The 18822-nt window shown below is 40.5% G+C and overlaps 1 protein-coding gene across 2 annotated transcripts in view; it reads right to left on the bottom strand.

Moving 5' to 3' along the window:
* Positions 1-18822, bottom strand: part of LOC109413839 (neogenin) — a 636710-nt gene that overhangs the window by 502553 nt on the left and 115335 nt on the right. The gene's annotated exons all lie outside the window — the stretch shown is intronic.

Genomic DNA, 18822 nt, shown 5'->3' with positions numbered 1-18822 from the left:
CTAAGAAATTCCTCAAGCATTTCCTACAAAAAAAAAATCTTTTTTACGAATTTGGGTTGGAGATTTCTTCGGTATTACTTTAGGTATTACTTTAGTAATTTCTCCGTGGATTCCTTCAGATTTTTTGTCAGAAATATCTCCAAAGACTCTTTCAGTATTTGAATGATTTCGGTAAAAAAAATCAACAAAGGGTTTCTTCAGAAGCTCTTCCATGGATTTTTGTTCATAAAACTGCTCTTTAAAAAAATCTAAGAATATTCCTCCAAAAGTTCCTCTAGAAATTGCTTGAGAAATTTATTCAGGGATTCCTGCAGAAATTCTTGCCCTTGAAAATTTCTCCTTGAAGTCACTCCTGCGATTCCGTCAGAAATATCTCCTGGGTTTCCTTCAAAGATTCCTCCAGAGATTTTTTCAGCAGTCCTTCTAAAAATTGCACAAAAATGAAGAATATTTGAATTTCCAACGGAACTTCTTCAGGATTCCTCTTCCCGATTTCCTGAAGTAATCCCTGGAAGGACTCCAGAAGTTACCTGTGAAAATACCTAGAAGAAATTCTCAATAAATTTCTGAACGGATTCACGGGTTGAAATCCCTGAAGTAATTTCTGAAGTATTCGCTGAAGGAATTCCTGGAATAATTCTGGAATAACTCCCTGGGATATCTCTGAAGGAATTACTAAAATAATTTCATGACAAACTTCTGGAGCATATCTAGGAATAATTCCAAGAAAAAACTCCTACGGGAATTTCTGAAAATAATCAAACCCTTCATTCCATCACGTTGGGAACAGCTCGTTTACGCAGTGTACGGTTCGAGTTAACAATGACCCAAATGCACATGGAGAGTTAAGGATTTGCAGGAGTAATTTCTGCGGTAATCTCTGAAGAAATTTCTAACGCACTCCCTTGAGAAGTTTCTGAAAGAATCCCTGGTGAAGTTTCTTAAGCAATCCTTGAAAGAATTATTGGAAATACCTCAGGAGAAGTGCTTCGAAGATTTTTTTGAACATTTTTTCAAGCCATTCCTGTAATTTCTGCTGAAGTTTTTTAAACCAACCTCCTGCATGAAATCTTCAAGAAATCACTGAGGAAATTTCTGAAGGAACGGATTTTCTAAAGGAATCTCTAACGGAATACCTGAAAGAACTCAAGAACTCTCCAGGTGCTCCTATAAGTCTCTCCAGGTGCTCCTATAATTTACAACATCCTCAAAAAATGTCAAGGAATAAAGTCATGGAAAAACTCCTGAAGGATGAGCAGTGAAATGTCTGAAAAAAATCCTGAAAAAAGATCGGAATGAATCCTAAAAAGAAGCAATCTTTGAAGGACCTGGAGGAACTTTTGCATAAATCCCTGAAGGAACAGCTAGAACAATCTCTTGAGAATTTTCTGGAGGAATTTCTGGAAATTCCAGCAAAAACTTCTAAAATAATGTCTGGAAACAAAGCTTAAATAAATACATCGAGGAATTCTCGCAAGAATCCCTGAAGGAAAGAAACTCCTGCAGAAATCTTTGAATGAATTTCTGCTAAAATTTTGGATAAAATTGTGCAAGAAACTGTGAAAAATTTGAAGAAACACCTGGAGGAATTCCTTAAGAAACCACTAGAGAAATTCCAACAAGAATTTCTCGAAAAATTTATAGGAGCATTCCTGGAGAAATTGCCAAGAAAAATTGATTCTGAAGCAATCTTTGAAGAAATTTCAAAAAATCTTTAAAATAATTCTTGGAAGAATATCTGAAAAAAACTCTGAAGAAACCTGTGGACTAGTTCGAAGAAGAATCTTTTGAGATTTTTTTTGAGAAACTCCTGAAGAAATCCAAAAAAATCCTGGATGAATTGTTCGACACATTTACAAAGCAATAAGCAAGCTTGTCCTTATTATCAAAAATAATCCTTGGTTCTCAAGTCCCAACCCCCAAATTTTTTGATCGGCATCCCGAAAAAAGTCCTTGAAGAAATTTCTGGAGGACATTCTAAAGTCTAAGAGAATCCCTAGAAAATTTTGCGAAATATTTTCTAACTGAATTTTTTTAGGTTTTCATGGGTGAATTTATAAAGCAAATATAAGAGGAGCTCTCAAAAGAGAAAGAATTTCTTTAATAATTCCTGAGTGATTTTTCTGAAACTCGTGAATTTTACCAGGAAGGATTTCAGCAAGGTTTCATGAAAGAATTATCGAAAAAGCTGTGGAAGTTTTTTGAAAGTAATCCTTGAAGAAATTTGTAAAGAAATCTCTGGAGGAACATCTGGAGATATTTCTGAAGAAATTAAATAAAAATGGATTTCACAGTTTTTTTTTTTTTTGAATGAGTCGTTGGATTTTCTAAAGCAAACCCGGAAGAAAGTTTTGGAATAAATACATGCAGTATCGTTTATCGATTGAGAGAATGCTTTAAGGAATTTCCGAAGGATTTTTCGCAAAAAAAAACTAGAAAAGTCCCGAATAAAAGAGTATATCTCTGAAGGATTTTCTGAAGGAATCTCTGGAGGGATTTCTGCATAAACTCATACACAACTCTTTGTGAAACTTCTGCATGGATCCCTAGTGGAATTTCTGGAGAAATTTTAAGTGGCTGCGGGAAATTCTGGTGAAATCCTTGGAAAGGTTTCCAAAGTAACCCTAGTACAAATTGCTGAAGGAACTTTTGAAACATTTTCTGAAAAACTCCAGAATAGTTTCTGAAGGCATCGCTGAAAGTTTTATTGAAGGAACTCTAGAGAAGTTTCTGAAAAAATGCCGAAATTTATAAAATAATCTTTAAATGATTTTTTGAAACAATTCATGGAGGAATTTCTGCTCAAATTCCCGTATAATATTTCGGAAAAAATAGACGAATTTCGGAAGTAAATCATGCAAAATGCTTTGAAAGAATTCCTTGTTGAATTTGTAGAATAGGATGAATTTCTAAACTAATCCCTAACAAAATTTCCGAATGAATCCATTGGAGATTCGAATCTTGTGGACTGAAATCTACCGCAAACTTCATGAATCCTGTTGAAACATTCTGAAATCTTCTTATTTTATACGTAAACAGAAGAGTTCATCAATAATAATAAAATAAAAACAGAAAAATCTATATGTATCTATATTAAGGTGGCCCAAACTTATATGAAAAACAAAAATTTTGAAAAATGCCAAGTCTTACCTCCTAAATCAGTTGTTTTGGACTTCCAAAAGCTACGTTCGAAATTTGAGCAAAATCGATAAAGCCCAAGAGGGCGCTCAACAAGCTTAAAGTTTGTATGGGAAATCGTAGCCAAATGTATGCAGAAATCTTTAGTTTTCGAGTTTTGCCGCTAGGTGGCGCTGTAAGCATTCAATATTCAAACCCTTTAGTAGTTTGTAGGTGACTATATACCAAACAACTTTGTCGAAGACCGCAAAGTGATCCAACATCTATGAAGAACGTTACACCCATTTTTCAGAAATTTCTCTAGAGTTCCTTCAATGAAACTTTCAGCGATGCCTTCAGAAACTATTCCGGAATTTTTCAGAAAATGTTTCAAAAGTTCCTTCAGAAATTTGTACTAGGGTAACTTTAGAAACTTTTCCAAGGATTTCACCAGAAATTCCCACAGCCACTTCAAATTTCTCCAGAAATTCCACTGGGGATTTCTCCAGAAGTTTCACAAAGAGTTGTGTACGGGGCTTTGCAGATATAGAAAAGTATGCACATAAAAAAAACAAGATGGAAATTAACGTTCACATTCAAATTGTACTTCAGTCCAATTTTCACAAGACAATAGCTCACAATCTTTGACGAGTTCAATCCCTCAGAATCCACCAATTGTAAGGAGGATTCATCTCGAACTCGAACAAAAGAACCTCACACCTCCCTGGTACTCAACACATAACCAGTCGTTCTTCCTTTCCCCTTGATTTCCGTTCGGACCCTAACGAATTTGTTTGTGTATGCTCATCGGATTATGGGACAGCAGCTTCTTCCGTGGAACGTATAAATAAAAGAATTAAATCTGGATTAACATGTCTAAAGGGTCTAACTCGTTTTGTAAACAAACATTGTTTCTGTCGCTGTAGGGCTCGTCTCGATCCACCCACGCATCTGGGGGCCGTTATCAGAAAGATCTGTCTTCGCTCTTTCTGATAACGGCCCCCAGATGCATGGGTGGATCGAGACGAGCCCTACAGCGACAGAAACAATGTTTGTTTACAAAACGAGTTAGACCCTTTAGACATGTTAATGCAGAAATCGAAACGAAAGAAACGCAGGAAAAAAAACTGTATTGTTCCTTTGGATTAAATATGGCGGACGAGCAAATAAATCCACGATGGACGAATGAACGAAATGAAAAAAAATCGACTACAAGTGTCTCTTTTTATTTGAATTTTTTATTCACGTTGCCGGGTCGTCCGTCACTGTGAACGGCGGTGGCGGTGCAGTGACAATGCCACTGATGCGCGCGGAGAACGATGACAACTTGAACAAAACGGACCTGTCGACGGCAGCAGGACCAGGACAGTGATTTCTCGTTGGCTTTATCAGTGGAAACGATATGGTCGCGCCGCGCGCTCAAGTCGCTATCTTTTGTGCAAGGATGTGGACAAGACAGTGCAGCATTGTCATAAAGTCACATTATATGACACTATTTGCATCTGATTTTGTCATCGTTGTCGGGGCTTGTTCTTATTTTTCAACAATTGTTGAGCTCATCTTGGGAATGCAGTTGGGAAATCGAGTTAAAATGCACCCTTGAGTTTTCATGATTGTTTCTGGAGTTTCTTCAAGGATCACTCCAGGAGTTCCTTCAGTAATGTATGCAGAAGTTTCTTCTGAGGGGTCCACCCAAGTATCATGTCGAAGTAGAATCCAAGAGGTTATAAAGACCATCATAAAGCCAAAATTTAATCATATTGGTTTTACGGCGGCTCTCGAAACCTCTGGTAAGCAAATAAGCCATCAAATTGTTACATGGACAAGGATTCCTCCAGCAAATCCTTCAAGATGCCTCATGTCTTCAGGAAATTTATAGAGTTCCTTCAGTTCCTGCAGGGATTAACCTAGGGGTCCATTCAAGGATACCTGCAATAAAGTAGTTCTTCCAGGGACTGCTGCTGAAGTTTCTTCAGAGCTCTCCCCAGTAGTTCCAGGAGGATTAAGGGATGCCTCCAGGTGTGTCATCAGGGATTAATTCAGAAGCTCCCTTAGCTATTCCAACAGGAGTTTCCTTATATGGTACTCCAGAGGTTCCTTCATAGATTATTCCAGGAGGATTCTGGGATGACTTCAGGAGATCCATCAGGAGTTCCTCCAGGAGTTCTTTAAGGAATTTCTACAGGAGGACCTATAGAGATTAGGAATCCAGAGATTCCGCCTGGAATCCCTTCAGAGATTCCTTCAGAAGCCCCTTCTGAGATCTGTTCAGGATTTCCTTCCGAAATTCATACAGAAGCATCCAAGGATACCTCCAGGAAAATTCAGGGATTCCTCAGAAGTTTCTTCAGGGATTCACCCAGAAGTACATTCAGGGATTAGTCTAGGAGTTCCTTCAGGGATTCCTCCAGAACTTCCATTAGAACTTCTACCAGCCCAGTCAACCAGTGATCGTATAAGATGTTGTATAAGATGTTAAAGTGGAGGCGATATGCGTACATTTTACATGCGCCTAAGGTACACCGGGGCAAGTTGAAACGGGTGGGGCAAGATGAAACACGAAGTTTTGAAATAGATTTCAAAACAATTTTGAAATTCTTTCTTCGCTAAAAGATTGCTTGAATCAAAAACTATGTGATACGGCAATCAAACTGTTTATCATCATTGGAAAACATAATGTTAACCCGCTGTTTCATCTTGCCCCACCCGTTTCAACTTGCCCCGGTGTACCTTAAATGGAGGCATGCACGTATATGGCCTGCACTTTATCATCTTATGCAACATCTTATACGATTACTGGTTGTCTGGGCAGGAGTTCTTCAAGGGATCGCTCCAGTAGTTCTTTTGGAGATTTTTCCCGGAGGATTCAGGTATTCCTTTAGGAGTTACGTCACAGATTTCTCCAAAAGTACCTTCAGGAACTCCTACAAGAGCACCTTCAGATATTCTTCTAGGAGTCCCTTTAAGAATTTCTTCAAGACTACAATCAGGCATATCTCCAATTCCTACAAGAATTCCTCCAGGATTGCTTATAGAGAATCCTGTAGGATTTCCTTCTGGAAATGTCCCAGGAATTTTCTTGAAAAATCCTTGGGGAATTTGTCCAGAAAATTCTTCAGAGACTTCGCCTTGAGATCCTTCGAAAATTCCTCCTGGATATCATTCGATGATTCCTCCTGGAAATCCTTTGGGGATACCTGCTAGAATTACTTTATGGAAAATCCTGAAAATCCATCGGAGATTTCTACTGGAAATTCTCTCGGGGATTTCTCCTGGAATCCTTTCAGGGGCTTCTGCTAAAATGCCCTCGATGATTCTTCCTGGTATTCAGGAAAATCTTTCGGGAATTCCTCTTGAAAATTGTTCGGGGATTTCTCCCTTTATTGATTCCGCCGAGAAATCCTCTGGATATGCCTCCTGGAAATCTCTCGGAGATTTCTCCTGGAATTCTTCCGGTGATTCTTCCTGAAATTCCGACAGGGATTCCTCTTAGTTTTTTTAGGAATTCCTTCGAGCATTCCTCCTGAGTATCATTCGATGATTTCTCTGGAAATCCTTTGAAGATTTCTCCTCGAGTTCCTTTGGGAATTCCTGCTGGATTTTTTTCTAGGATTCCTCCTGGAATTCCTTGGAGAATTCTTCCTTGAACTCCCTCAAGGATTCCTCCAGCAATTTCTTCGGAGAATACTCCTGAATCCCTTCGGTAATTATTCTTGGAATTCCTCTGAAATTCCAATCGAGGATTTCTTCAAAATTTTCTGCAGGGATCTCTTCAAGAGAGATTCTTGAACCATCAGGGATTACTGCAGAAATTTCTACAGGGTTTCATACAGCAGTTCCTGCAGAAATTAGTCCATGAGTTCCTTCATTGATTCCTTCAGCAGTTTCTTCAAGGTACCTCCCAGGAATTCCCTCGGGAATTTCTTCGGGGACTCGTACTGGAAAACCTTCAGGGTCACAATCGGTCTAATAACTGGTCGCAGTGGCGAACCAAAATCAATGTCATTAATGTTCAATGGTCCGTTGGCCGTATTTAAGTGGAAAAATTATTTACACCTATATTATTGTTCGAATGAGTGTAATCAGTTTCGAACCTTTTAATTCCGCGCTATGTTGCTTATCCTTTGACAGATACGCGTATTTCGACTACCACTTGTATTCTTTCTCAGTATCAGTTATCCACTGAGGAAGAAGGGAAGATTACAAGTGGTAGTCGAAATACGCGTATCTGACAAAGGATAAGCAACATAGGTCGGAATTAAAAGGTACGAAACTGATTACACTCATTCGAAGAGGGTATTCTGCTTAGAGGGTTCGAAAAGTCGGTACAAAATCTATATTATTGGTTTTTGTGAAAATTTCATCATATATTTTAAGCATTATTTTTTCAATAATGTGAAATTAGGGTGGGCCAACTGGTTCTCCAGATCAAAATGTCAACTTTTCATTGTTATAAAGAGCAACATGATGTTCTACAAAGTTAAAAAACACTCAATTGTGAACAACTTTACTTTGAATGCTTTGCAGTCTTTGTTCTAAGAGATTTTAGTTCCTGGTCGAATTTCCTAGGAAGAAACGGTTTTCTTCCAATATGTTTTAATTGGTTGATTTTTTTCGGAATACTTTGTTCTGAATACTTTTTATACTTTAAATATGATACATTTTTGTAGAAAACGACAAATTCGTATCTAAGGATTTTTGTTATTACCGTACGGGTGTGGGCCGAAAGGTCTCAGAATTTTATGAAACTTTTCCCACAGGCAGGGCTCAAGGATATATGAACAAAAAAAAATGAAAAAAAAATCAGGGTCGCCTGCTTTCCCGGAAAATTCAGGTGGATTTTTTTGTTTTCCCCTGACACTACTTATTTAAAAAAATCATAACTCAAAAACTAAGTATCGTAGAAACAAAGTTTTTATTAGAAAAATTTCTCAGAAATCCAAAAAAAATATGAACTGAAATAAGTTTTCCACGAAGTTTTTCCACAGTTGAGAAAATTCGTAAAGAAAAGCCGAAAAAAACTATGCCCGAACTCGCGGAAAATTTTCACATTTCATTTCATTTTGACATTTTTGGAATGTATTTTTTTTTTCGTTTTTGAGTTATGGCCAATATTTGTTGAAAAATGTCCAAATGAACTATATAAGCTTTTTTTAAGATCATAACTCAATAACGAAGCATAGTAGAAACAAAGTTTTTTAGAAAATGAAAGCAAATTTTCTCAGAAATCCAAAAAAAAAAATATGAAGTGGGAAAAGTTTTCCACGAAATTTTCCACGGTTGAGAAAATTTATAAAGAAAAGCCGGAAAAACTATGCCCGAACTCGTGGAAAATTTTCGAAAAAAAAATTTAAAAAGGTAATTTCATAAGCTTTAATCGCTGAAATTTTTGGAATGTACTTTTTTTTCGTTCCTAAGTTATGGCCAATTTTGTGAAAAATGACCATATAATATAGGCTTACATGGTCATTTTCCACAAAATTTGCCATAACTCAGGAAAGAAAAAAAAAGTGCATTCCAAAAATTTCAGCAATCAAAGCTTATAAAATCACCTTCTCAAAAATATTTTTTTGCAATTTTTTCGCGAATTAGGGCATAGTTTTTCCGGCTTTTCATTATAAATTTTTGCAACATTGCAAAACTTTGTGGAAAACATTTTTCATTTCATATTTTTTTTGGATTTCTAAGAAAATTTGCTTTCATTTTCATTAAGAAACTTTGTTTCTACGATGCTCCGTTCTTGAGTTATGATTTTCCAAAAAAGGCTTATATGGTACATTTGGACATTTTTCAACAAATATTGGCCATGACTCAAAAACGGAAAAAAATGCATTCCATAAATGTCAGTGATTAAAGCTTATGAAGTAACCTTCTCACAAGTTCACGAGTTCGGACATAGTTTTTCCGGCTTTTCTTTATGAATTTTCTCAACGGTGGAAAATTTTGTGGAAAACTTTTTCCATTCCATTTTTTTTTTTTAATTTTTGAGGAAATTTGCTCTCATTTTCTAGAAAAAAAACTTTGTTTCTACTAGAGGTGGGCAAAACGGCTCACTTCAGTGATCGGAACCGAGTCGGATCAATCACTCTAGTGAACCAGATCTTCTGAACGGATCTGCGGCTCAGTCATGAATGACCGAACCGCGCTCAGTGCGGCGCACTGAGCAATCATAACTTTACAACACGTGCATTTTTTCTCACGCCAAGCAAACACAGCTAAACAGCCAGCGGTGGCTCCGAGCCCTCACCACTACAGTCGTATACCAACCGCATTCAGTTCCCTGGCGAAGAATTCACGCATGCGGTCCGCCAACAACGCACACGATGCTCAATTGGGAGAGCGCAGATCCGACTGTCCTAGGCGGCCTGACTCGAACGAACGACCCAAACACGCTGCTGTGTAGGTGGTAAGGTGGATGCGGGAATGCCATAACACATCAAGAGAGTGAGTGTCGTATGATGAGTCTGATGTCGAATTCGTTTATTTGCACCGCCTGCACCGCTTTGCCACCGGGTGTAGCAAACTTGCACCGAAACCGTTCGTTTATTCGCAGGTACTGTTCTGTTTTGACACCCGATTGGCACCGGTGCAAGAAAATGCTACACCCAGTTTGAGCGCGGTGTAGCAGGTACAAAGCTAGTTTTACCAATACATGCATATCGCTGAACTTGTATCGTGGTTTTGTTTTGATAGGAATGATGATTTTCTCTTCGGCATCAGGTAAATTTTCTTGGATATTCATTTAACAGCAAATCTGTGCGTTTAAAAATTATTTAAACTTGATCGATGATTATCACGTCTTTCAATCAACTTCAGAGGAAGCTTCAAAATTTATCGGTAACATGCAATTTCAAAGAGTTGATTCAACGTATATTTTTCCCATTATTATTTTTTTATTATCGCAAAAATGTGGATTACTTTTAATGATTTTAATCATTAGAATTTTCTGTCGCATGGTGATCTATTAATTATGAAAAAATGACGTAATAAAGTTTTGATAAGCCCAGAATAGAATAAAAATTTATTCATTCAAATTGGACTGAAATATTACTGAAGTAACATTTTGTAGGTACAAACAGTTTCAAAAACCGTAAATTCTATTTTTTTTTCTTACAGCAAATATTGAATTTTTGAATTACATTGAAAGTCAAACAAATGTCACTAAAGGGTTAAAGCGTTTTTAATATGAGTTACGTTTCAATAACGTTATGTTCTAAAAAACGTTTATTTATTTTTCTTTTTACGTTGTAGCTAAACGTTTTCTATTGAACTGCCTTTAACAATTTTTGTGTTAAGCTTGTGCACGTAGATCGTTTAAAATTGTATGTAAGGCAGCATCCATTTATTACGTAACGCTAAAATTGACATTTTTCGAACCCCCCCCTCCCCCCTCCGTAACGCTTTTTTGTATGAAAATCCTAAAATTTTTGTATAGGCCGTAACGCTTGGCTGTACTCCCCCCCTCCCCCTAGAGCGTTACGTTATTTGTGGACGGCGCCTTAGCATCCATTTTATTGGGCAACGGAAATTGTTTAATTCTAAAAAGTTGCTTTTAATTGAAAAATTATGATATTACGAGAATTTGAAGAAGATAAATAATATAGGAGTGTTGAAACATTGGATAGCAATTTTCAAGTAACATTTATTATTACAAGTTTATCATGTACAAGTGGATTACTGAAAACTTTGAAAATTGTTAAATTGGATATAGAAAGTAAAAAATAAAAAATAATAATTTTGTTCATCACGAAAATCATGAAAACATTGATTATGTTTATTTTTGATATCCTTTATTGTTTTCATTGACGCTCTCACGCGCTATTACTAATACCATCATACGCTGTCAACAAATTGCACCGAAACCGTTCGTTTTTCCGGTGTCAATTGCTACACCGGTGCAGTGCACCGTCGGGAATAAACGAATTCGACATGAGAGAATGAGCTGCAAGCAATCCAGAGCGATGCAAAGAGTAGCAAACGGTTCTTTTCTCGCGGGTCTTTCATATAGAGGCACGCGGACGGGTGATCCGGCTCTCTCTGGAAAAGAGCCACGGTTCGCTCACTCACTGCACGGATCCGGATCTTTTAAACGTATCCGGATCTGATTGCCCATCTCTAGTTTCTACGATGCTACGTTCTTGAGTTATGATTTTTCAAAGAAAAGGCTTATATGGCACATTTGGACATTTTTCAACAAAATTGGCCATAACTCAAAAACGAAAAAAAAGTGCATTCCAAAAATGTCAGTGATTAGAGCTTATAAAAAAACCTTCTCAAAACATATTTTTTTGAAAATTTTCCACGAGTTCAGGCATAGTTTTTTTTGGCTTTTCTTTACGAATTTTCTTTCTTTTTGGTGGTTAAAAAACGGGAATTCAATAAAGCATTTGCCTCTTTTAGCAAGGGTGAAGCGAACCTGGCCTGACTATCTCATCGAGGACCTGGGAATGAATCCCACTTCCGACAAACTCCCAAAAATGTGAGTTCTTCCTTCGGAAGGAAAACGAAGCGTGGGTCCCGGGATGAACTAGCCTAGGGCTAAAAATCTCGTTAGCACAAATAAAAAAAATACAAATGAACAAAGCTAGGATAAACAAGTGTAGCGTAGTTCATTTGATTCAAACGTAAACTCCTGAATTTATTTTACCCGGCCAAATTTAAAGATCGTTTCATTCAAACGTTCCACTTCATACCGATTCCCCTTAATCAAATGAAGGGCTATCGAAGCCCATCAACGACGACAAAAGCTCAAATTATATGACAAAAGGATCTCGTTCGCTCCTCGAGTGGTCGAGATTGACCTGAATTTCACTCGTTTTCTTTTCATACTGAAGCCGAAGGCCATCAGGCATGGAAATAAACCCACTTCCGTGACATTTCATTTCGAGGAATGCATCGTAAAAAAGTTAGTCCTTATGGGCTGTTGCTGACAGTTTTCAAGCTTCCGGTTCCGCTCCTGTGCTCCCGTTCGTGTGTGTAAGAAGGCAGAATATGGTCTCATTTCATCGGTTTTGCAACTCTCTTCGGCTACCAACACGGTGGCGATGGGTATCAGGCGTAGAAAATATATGTCACCTACCAATGAGAGCTGATCTGATAGGCAATATGTTGTTCCCATGACTATGTACTAAAGTGGGAGAATTCAGTAAGCTTCGTGACCTCGACGATGAAATTGATGCTATTCCACTTATTACGACTTTCAATAAATTAAAGCGTTTCTATGGACAACCCTAACTTAATTGAGAAAAAAGTGCTTAATATGGTAATATTTCTTCTGCTAACTTGCTTGAAATTAATGGTTGTCCTTAATCTTGTCCATTTTTTCAAAAATGTTTTGTGATTCTTGGGTTCACCTCTTTATTTCTGTTGGCATCCTAAAAAGGCACTGTTCCTAATTTCAGAGTATATTGATTGACATTGAGACTCTCTTAATTTAAGAGGCACATCATAAGATAAACATCAGAAATTGAATCCAAAACCTCAACAGCTGGTCGGAAACTATAGCACGACCTAGCACGACGATAGCCAGAGATTTTCTTTTCTATTCCTGCTTCCCGACCGGTCATTCGAAACCGTGTGGCTTGAGGTGAATTTTAAATTGAATATCGATCTTGACCTGTTGACAGTCGGCCGCTTGATGCACAAGGGCGCCCGAGGAGTCTCTGGAATTGCAGAAGCAAACTGCACTCCCTAGTCCCTATGCTATAACTTTGCTTTTTTCTCTTGATATACTTCCGTCTGTTTGGAAGCCGTTGACAAAGCTGATGCCAGAAAAAGAGAAAAACGAAAAAGCGACTGATATTATTGTTTTCAGAGCATCATACAATCATGAACTATACCTACGTGTAGCTCTGTTGGGAAACTACAACCTACAGATATGCACGAGCCAGCCAGAGCGCCAGATGTGCTGGATAGTTGAGTCAATTGCCTCGCGGCGCGGGCGCGGTGGTGCAGTGTGGAAGCAAATAACAGCTTCTGCCATGCTGATGGGAGTCGATTTTCCTCAATTTCGCCTTTCTTCCGATGGATGCGGAGGAGCACTGAAATCTAAGCCACAATAATGGCGAGTCGTGCCTGCCTTCGGGATATAGGACAGTCGTTCTCGGTTTATGATATGTTCGTTTGTCGTGATCTCCGGTTTGATTATTTGTCTAATCCGATGGATATGCACGAGTGTAATTTCTGAAAATCACGGTTGGTCGCCCCAAGTGGGAACTGGATTAGAGTTAATATTAATCTAAACCGTGTACTGGATACCTTGGATTTTATGCCACAAATTTCCCAAATGGAGGAGAACGTGCCTCTGGAGTCGACCTACTGATACCTGATACCTTGGATTACCTACCCAACAAATGTTATCGCAGTACAACAGTTGAATTTGCCGCTCTTAAACGTGATTTTTAAAATTTTGACTGAATAAGCTATTCAGTCATAGCTGTCATTGTTACTTGGGTACGGTAAAGGCTGGGTATGCTGCGCAATTCAGATCCCATTGTGATCCACTAGCCTCTGCCCAGCAACTCCTATCACTACCCCATGTTGGGGGCGGCTGATCTTCGTCCGAGTGCCAGGGAAGGACTCCAAGCTCAACTGTGCACTATGGTCCTCCGGAAAGTAGGGGGTTGGTGTCAGGCCCTACGAGCCAGCCGTAAAAAACCATTGTAACAAAAAATCAGCAATAGAATATGTAATACGAACCGAGACCAACGGCAACGACCCCAGCGAACAAAAAGGACTTGCGATTGGAAACTCGGTACGTGGAACTGCCGATCTCTCAACTTCATTGGGAGCACCCGCATACTTGCCGATATACCTAGGGGCAAGACAGATACAGCGAGAGTAACTCTGTTATCGAAGTGTTGCTCAGAAATCCTCTGGATTGCTCTGGATCACTCTGCTTTTCCCGAAGTGTTGTCTGATACCAGTGAAAAATCGAGCAGTCTTGCCTGATTTCCCGCTTCGTAGAGACGTTTCTGAATGGATTCGACCAAAAAGAGTTACTCAGGATTGCTCAGAGTTGCTCCGGATTTCACAGTGTCTTGCCCCTAGCGATATACTGAAGGACCGCGGGTTCGGCATCGTAGCGCTGCATGAGGTGTGTTGGACAGGATCTATGGTGTGAACTTTTAGAGGTAATCATACCATCTACCAGAGCTGCGGCAACACACGCGAGCTGGGAACAGCTTTCATCGTGATGGGCGATATGCAGAGGCGCGTGATCGGTTGGTGGCCGATCGACGAAAGAATGTGCAGGTTGAGGATCAAAGGCTGATTCTTCAACTTCAGCATAATAAACGTGCACAGCCCACACTCCGGAAGTACTGATGATGACAAGGACGCATTTTACGCGCATCTCGAACGCGAGTACGATCGCTGCCCAAGCCTCGACGTCAAGATCATCATAGGTGATTTGAACGCTCAGGTAGGCCAGGAGGAGGAATTCAGACCGACGATTGGTAAATTCAGCGCTCACCAGCAGACGAACGAAAACGGCCTACGACTCATTGATTTCGCCGCCTCCAAAAAATATGGCCATACGTAGCACCTTTTTCCAACACAGCCTCCCTTATCGTTACACCTTGAGATCACCACAGCAGACGGAATCTCAAATCAACCACGTTCTGATTGACGGACGGCACTTCTCCGACATTATCGACGTCAGGACCTATCGTGGCGCCAACATCGACTCCGACCACTATCTGGTGATGGTCAAACTGCGCCCAAAACTCTCCGTCATCAACAATGTACGGTACCGGCGACCGCCACGGTACAACCTAGAGCGACTGAAACAACCGGATGTCGCCTCAGCATACGCGCAGAATCTCGAGGCCGCGTTGCCAGACGAGGGCGAGCTCGATAAGGCCCCTCTAGAGGACTGCTGGAGTACAATGAAAGCAGCCATCAACGACGCAGCCGAGAGCACCATCGGGTACGTGAAACGGTATCGACGCAGCTGAACTCATCAAGATGGGTCCAGAAAAGTTGGCCACCTGTATGCACCGGTTTAAAGTCAGGATCTGGGAAACCGAAGCTACCGGAGGAGTGGAAGGAAGGGGTAATCTGCCCCATTCACAAGAAAGCCGACCATTTGGAATGTGAGAACTTCAGGGCGATCACTATTTTGAATGCTGCCTACAAAGTGCTATCCCAGATCATCTTCCGTCGTCTGTCACCTAAAACGAATTAGTTCGTGGGAAGTTATCAACCCGGCTTCTTCGACGGCCGGTCGACAACGGACCAGATCTTTACCGCACGGCAAATCCTCCAGAAATGCCGTGAATACCAGGTCCCAACGCATCACCTGTTCATCGACTTCAAAGCGGCATACGACAGTATCGACCGCGCAGAGCTATGGAGAATCATGGACGAAAACGGCTTTCCTGGGAAGCTGACTAGACTGATTAAAGCAACGATGAACGGTGTGCAAAACTGCGTAAGGGTTTCGGGTGAACTATCCAGTTCATTCGAATCTCGCCGGGGACTGCGACAAGGTGACGGACTCTCATGTCTACTCTTCAACATCGCGCTGGAAGGTGTGATGCGACGAGCCGGGCTCAACAGCCGGGGAACGATTTTCACAAAATCCGGTCAATGTGTGTGCTTTGCGGACGACATGGCCATTATTGCCAGAACATTTGGAACGGTGGCAGAGCTGTACACCCGCCTGAAACGCGAAGCAGCAAAGGTCGGACTGGTGGTGAATGCCTCAAAAACAAAGTACATGCTGGTAGGCGGAACCGAACATTACCGGATCCGGCTGGGTAGTAATGTTACGATAGAAGGGGATACTTTCGAGGTGGTGGAGGAATTCGTCTACCTCGGATCCTTACTGACGGCTGACAACAACGTGAGTCGTGAAATTCGGAGGCACATCATCAGCGGAGGTCGGGCCTACTACGGGCTCCAGAAGAAACTGCGGTCGAAAAAGATTCACCCACGCACCAAATGCACCATGTACAAACCGCTAATAAGACCGGTGGTCCTCTACGGGCACGAGACATGGACCATGCTCGAGGAGAACCTGCAAGCACTCGCAGTTTTCGAGCGACGCGTGCTAAGGACCATCTTCGGCGGTGTGCAGGAGAACGGTGTGTGGCGGAGAAGGATGAACCACGAGCTCGCTGTACTTTACAACGAACCCAGCATCCAGAAGGCGGCCAAAGCCAGAAGGATACGGTGGGCAGGGCATGTTGCAAGAATGCCGGACAACAACCCTGCAAAGCTGGTGTTTGCAACTGATCCGGTTGGCACAAGAAGGCGTGGAGCGCAGAGAGCACGACGGGCTGATCAGGTGGAGCGTGACTTGGCGAGCATTGAGCGCGACCGAGGATGAAGAGCGGCAGCCACAAACCGAGTATTGTGGCGTACAATTGTTCATCATGTCTTGTCTTAATGATGTTGAACAAATAAATGTCTGTATGTAAGTTACTTGGGTAACTGTGCTGATGCTACGAAAGTAATCGATTGAAATACTAACACAAGGAGGCCAACATGAGAAGGACCCGCGACTCAACGATATCGCTACCTCTGTTGTGGCATGTTGATCCCTTCAACTAAAAATAAGCATACAGTCCCAGTAATGGATCGATAAGATAGCCTGCTAAGACCCTCCGAACACCTAGAGAACCAAAAGTAGAGAAACTGATTAACCGCCACAAAAAAAACACATCAATACAAAGAGCACGTGATTACTGAAGCGCGGTAGAGTATGGATCGGAATAATATGCGGAGGTTTCATGCAACTGTCGATGGTGTGCGGCATAAGACTGCGCTAATACTCGAGTCTCTCTTGAAGCTCTTCTAATCGCCTTGAAACAACCCGAAACCCCCCTTGAATCTACCTTGAAATCCCTCTGGGTCTCATCTGAAAGCATGTAAAGCTCCCTAAAATCCCTCCGAAACGCCTCGAAACGCTCCTTGAAATCCATTTGAAGCTCACCCGAAAACCTGAGAAGCCCCCTTAAGTCTCTGAGTGAGCCTATCCGAAACCTCCTGAAACGCGCTGAAACATCTCTGAAACCGCTTTGAATCCCTCTGAAAGCTCAACTGAGAGTTTATAAAAACCCCTCTAAAATCTTTCTAAAACGCCCTGAAACGCCGTTTTGAAAACACCTTCAAACAACTCGAAACGTTCATCTCAAGTACCGCACTTGTCACAGAAAAGTCACGGCGGCGCAGGTTTTTGTTGCGCAGAAGTCGCTGTCACTTACTTCTAGCAAATAAATATTTACTTGCTAAAAGTAAGTCACAGTGACTGCTGCGCAACAAACAACTGGGCCAACGTGACTCTTCTGTAACAAGTGTGTTACTTGGGATTGCCGTTCCATGTGATTTCATAGAGTTTAAGGGGTGTTCTACGAGGGTTCCAGGAACGTTCAAAGGATTGTCAAGGGACCTCAAGGGCGTTCCAAGGGATCTAAGAAGGCTTCAGCGGCGTTCCTTGGGGCTTCAGGAGGTTTCAAGAGGTTTCAGGAGATTTCAAGGGGTTTCAGGGGACCTTTGAAATCTCATTGAGTGCCCCTAAAGCTCAATGAGATTTCAAAGGCTTGCAGAGGTGTTCCAGGGTATTTCAGGGGGTTTCCGTCAGTTTCAGAATGGAACGCTCCTTGTGTGAAGAACTAGCTTTTATGTTGAAATTCACCAATAAAAAGGTATTCAAAGGGTGTTCGGACACGGAATAGACGCACTAATTTTTGGAGCTGCGCGGGTTCAGTAATCAGCTTAAACTAGAAGAAATATGTATTTCAGTGGGGTTTCACGGTACATAGTAGGGGGATTCACTTAACAGCGTAAACTGATTAAACTGATTAAACGTCGCGATCACCAAGGCAATCTACGATTATTTCATTCACAAAACTATGAAACATTTTAAATGAGCAGAAAATCATGGCTTACGCAGCAATTTAATCTGTTTAGTGAGTACCCCTAGTATTTCAATCTTACAGATTTACTATCTTCCCGTATTTGCTACTTGTGAAGTATAACTGGGTATCACGCAACCTAGCCTAGAAAATCTATTAATTTTACGGTTTAACATTGCTGATAAGGTACTTATAATCGTCATTCTAACTTACGTAGGAGTATCTATTTGTGTTAGGAGTAAGAATTCATATAACTCAGTTACCATACAGCTCAATAGATATTGTTGCGAAGGGGGCAAGAGGGACACTTCCACCGGGCTGTTAGCAGCACTATCAAGATGTTCGTTTGTGCAGCTTTAAACTGTAATAGAGTTTATTAATTAAATAGGTACATATGTGTAGGAAATTCATATAGCTCACACTTTTCGGTGTACTTGCAAAGTATGCACACAACCTCTGCTTGCCCGATACAACGTTATAGTTGGAATTCTACTGCAAGCAACATAGTTAGTAGTTTCAAAGGTTTAGCATAGTTATAACATTTTACCTAGTCAACAGGACAGTAATAGAATAATTGCAAATTCACAGCTATAGAACTTGGCGATTCTAACCTAATTTAAGTGAGAAATGATAGAACAATTTTGTTTAGGATTTTCATTTAGGTAGAGTATAACAAATTCTTACTGTATCGCACGAACTAGGTTTTAGAATTCAATTTAGGGTTTTCCAATTGAAGGGTAACGAATTCAAATTAGATTTTAACAAATTAATCGTAGATTCACAGAACTTGCTCCTGCTGATGTTCTCCGCATGTAGATTTTCTATTGTCCTCGACTTCACCAGA

This window comes from Aedes albopictus, chromosome 2 (genome assembly GCF_035046485.1).
Source record: "Aedes albopictus strain Foshan chromosome 2, AalbF5, whole genome shotgun sequence".
NCBI lineage: Eukaryota > Metazoa > Arthropoda > Insecta > Diptera > Culicidae > Aedes > Aedes albopictus.
Note: the sequence above shows the minus strand (reverse complement) of the source record. Positions and strands in the feature narration are given on the sequence as shown.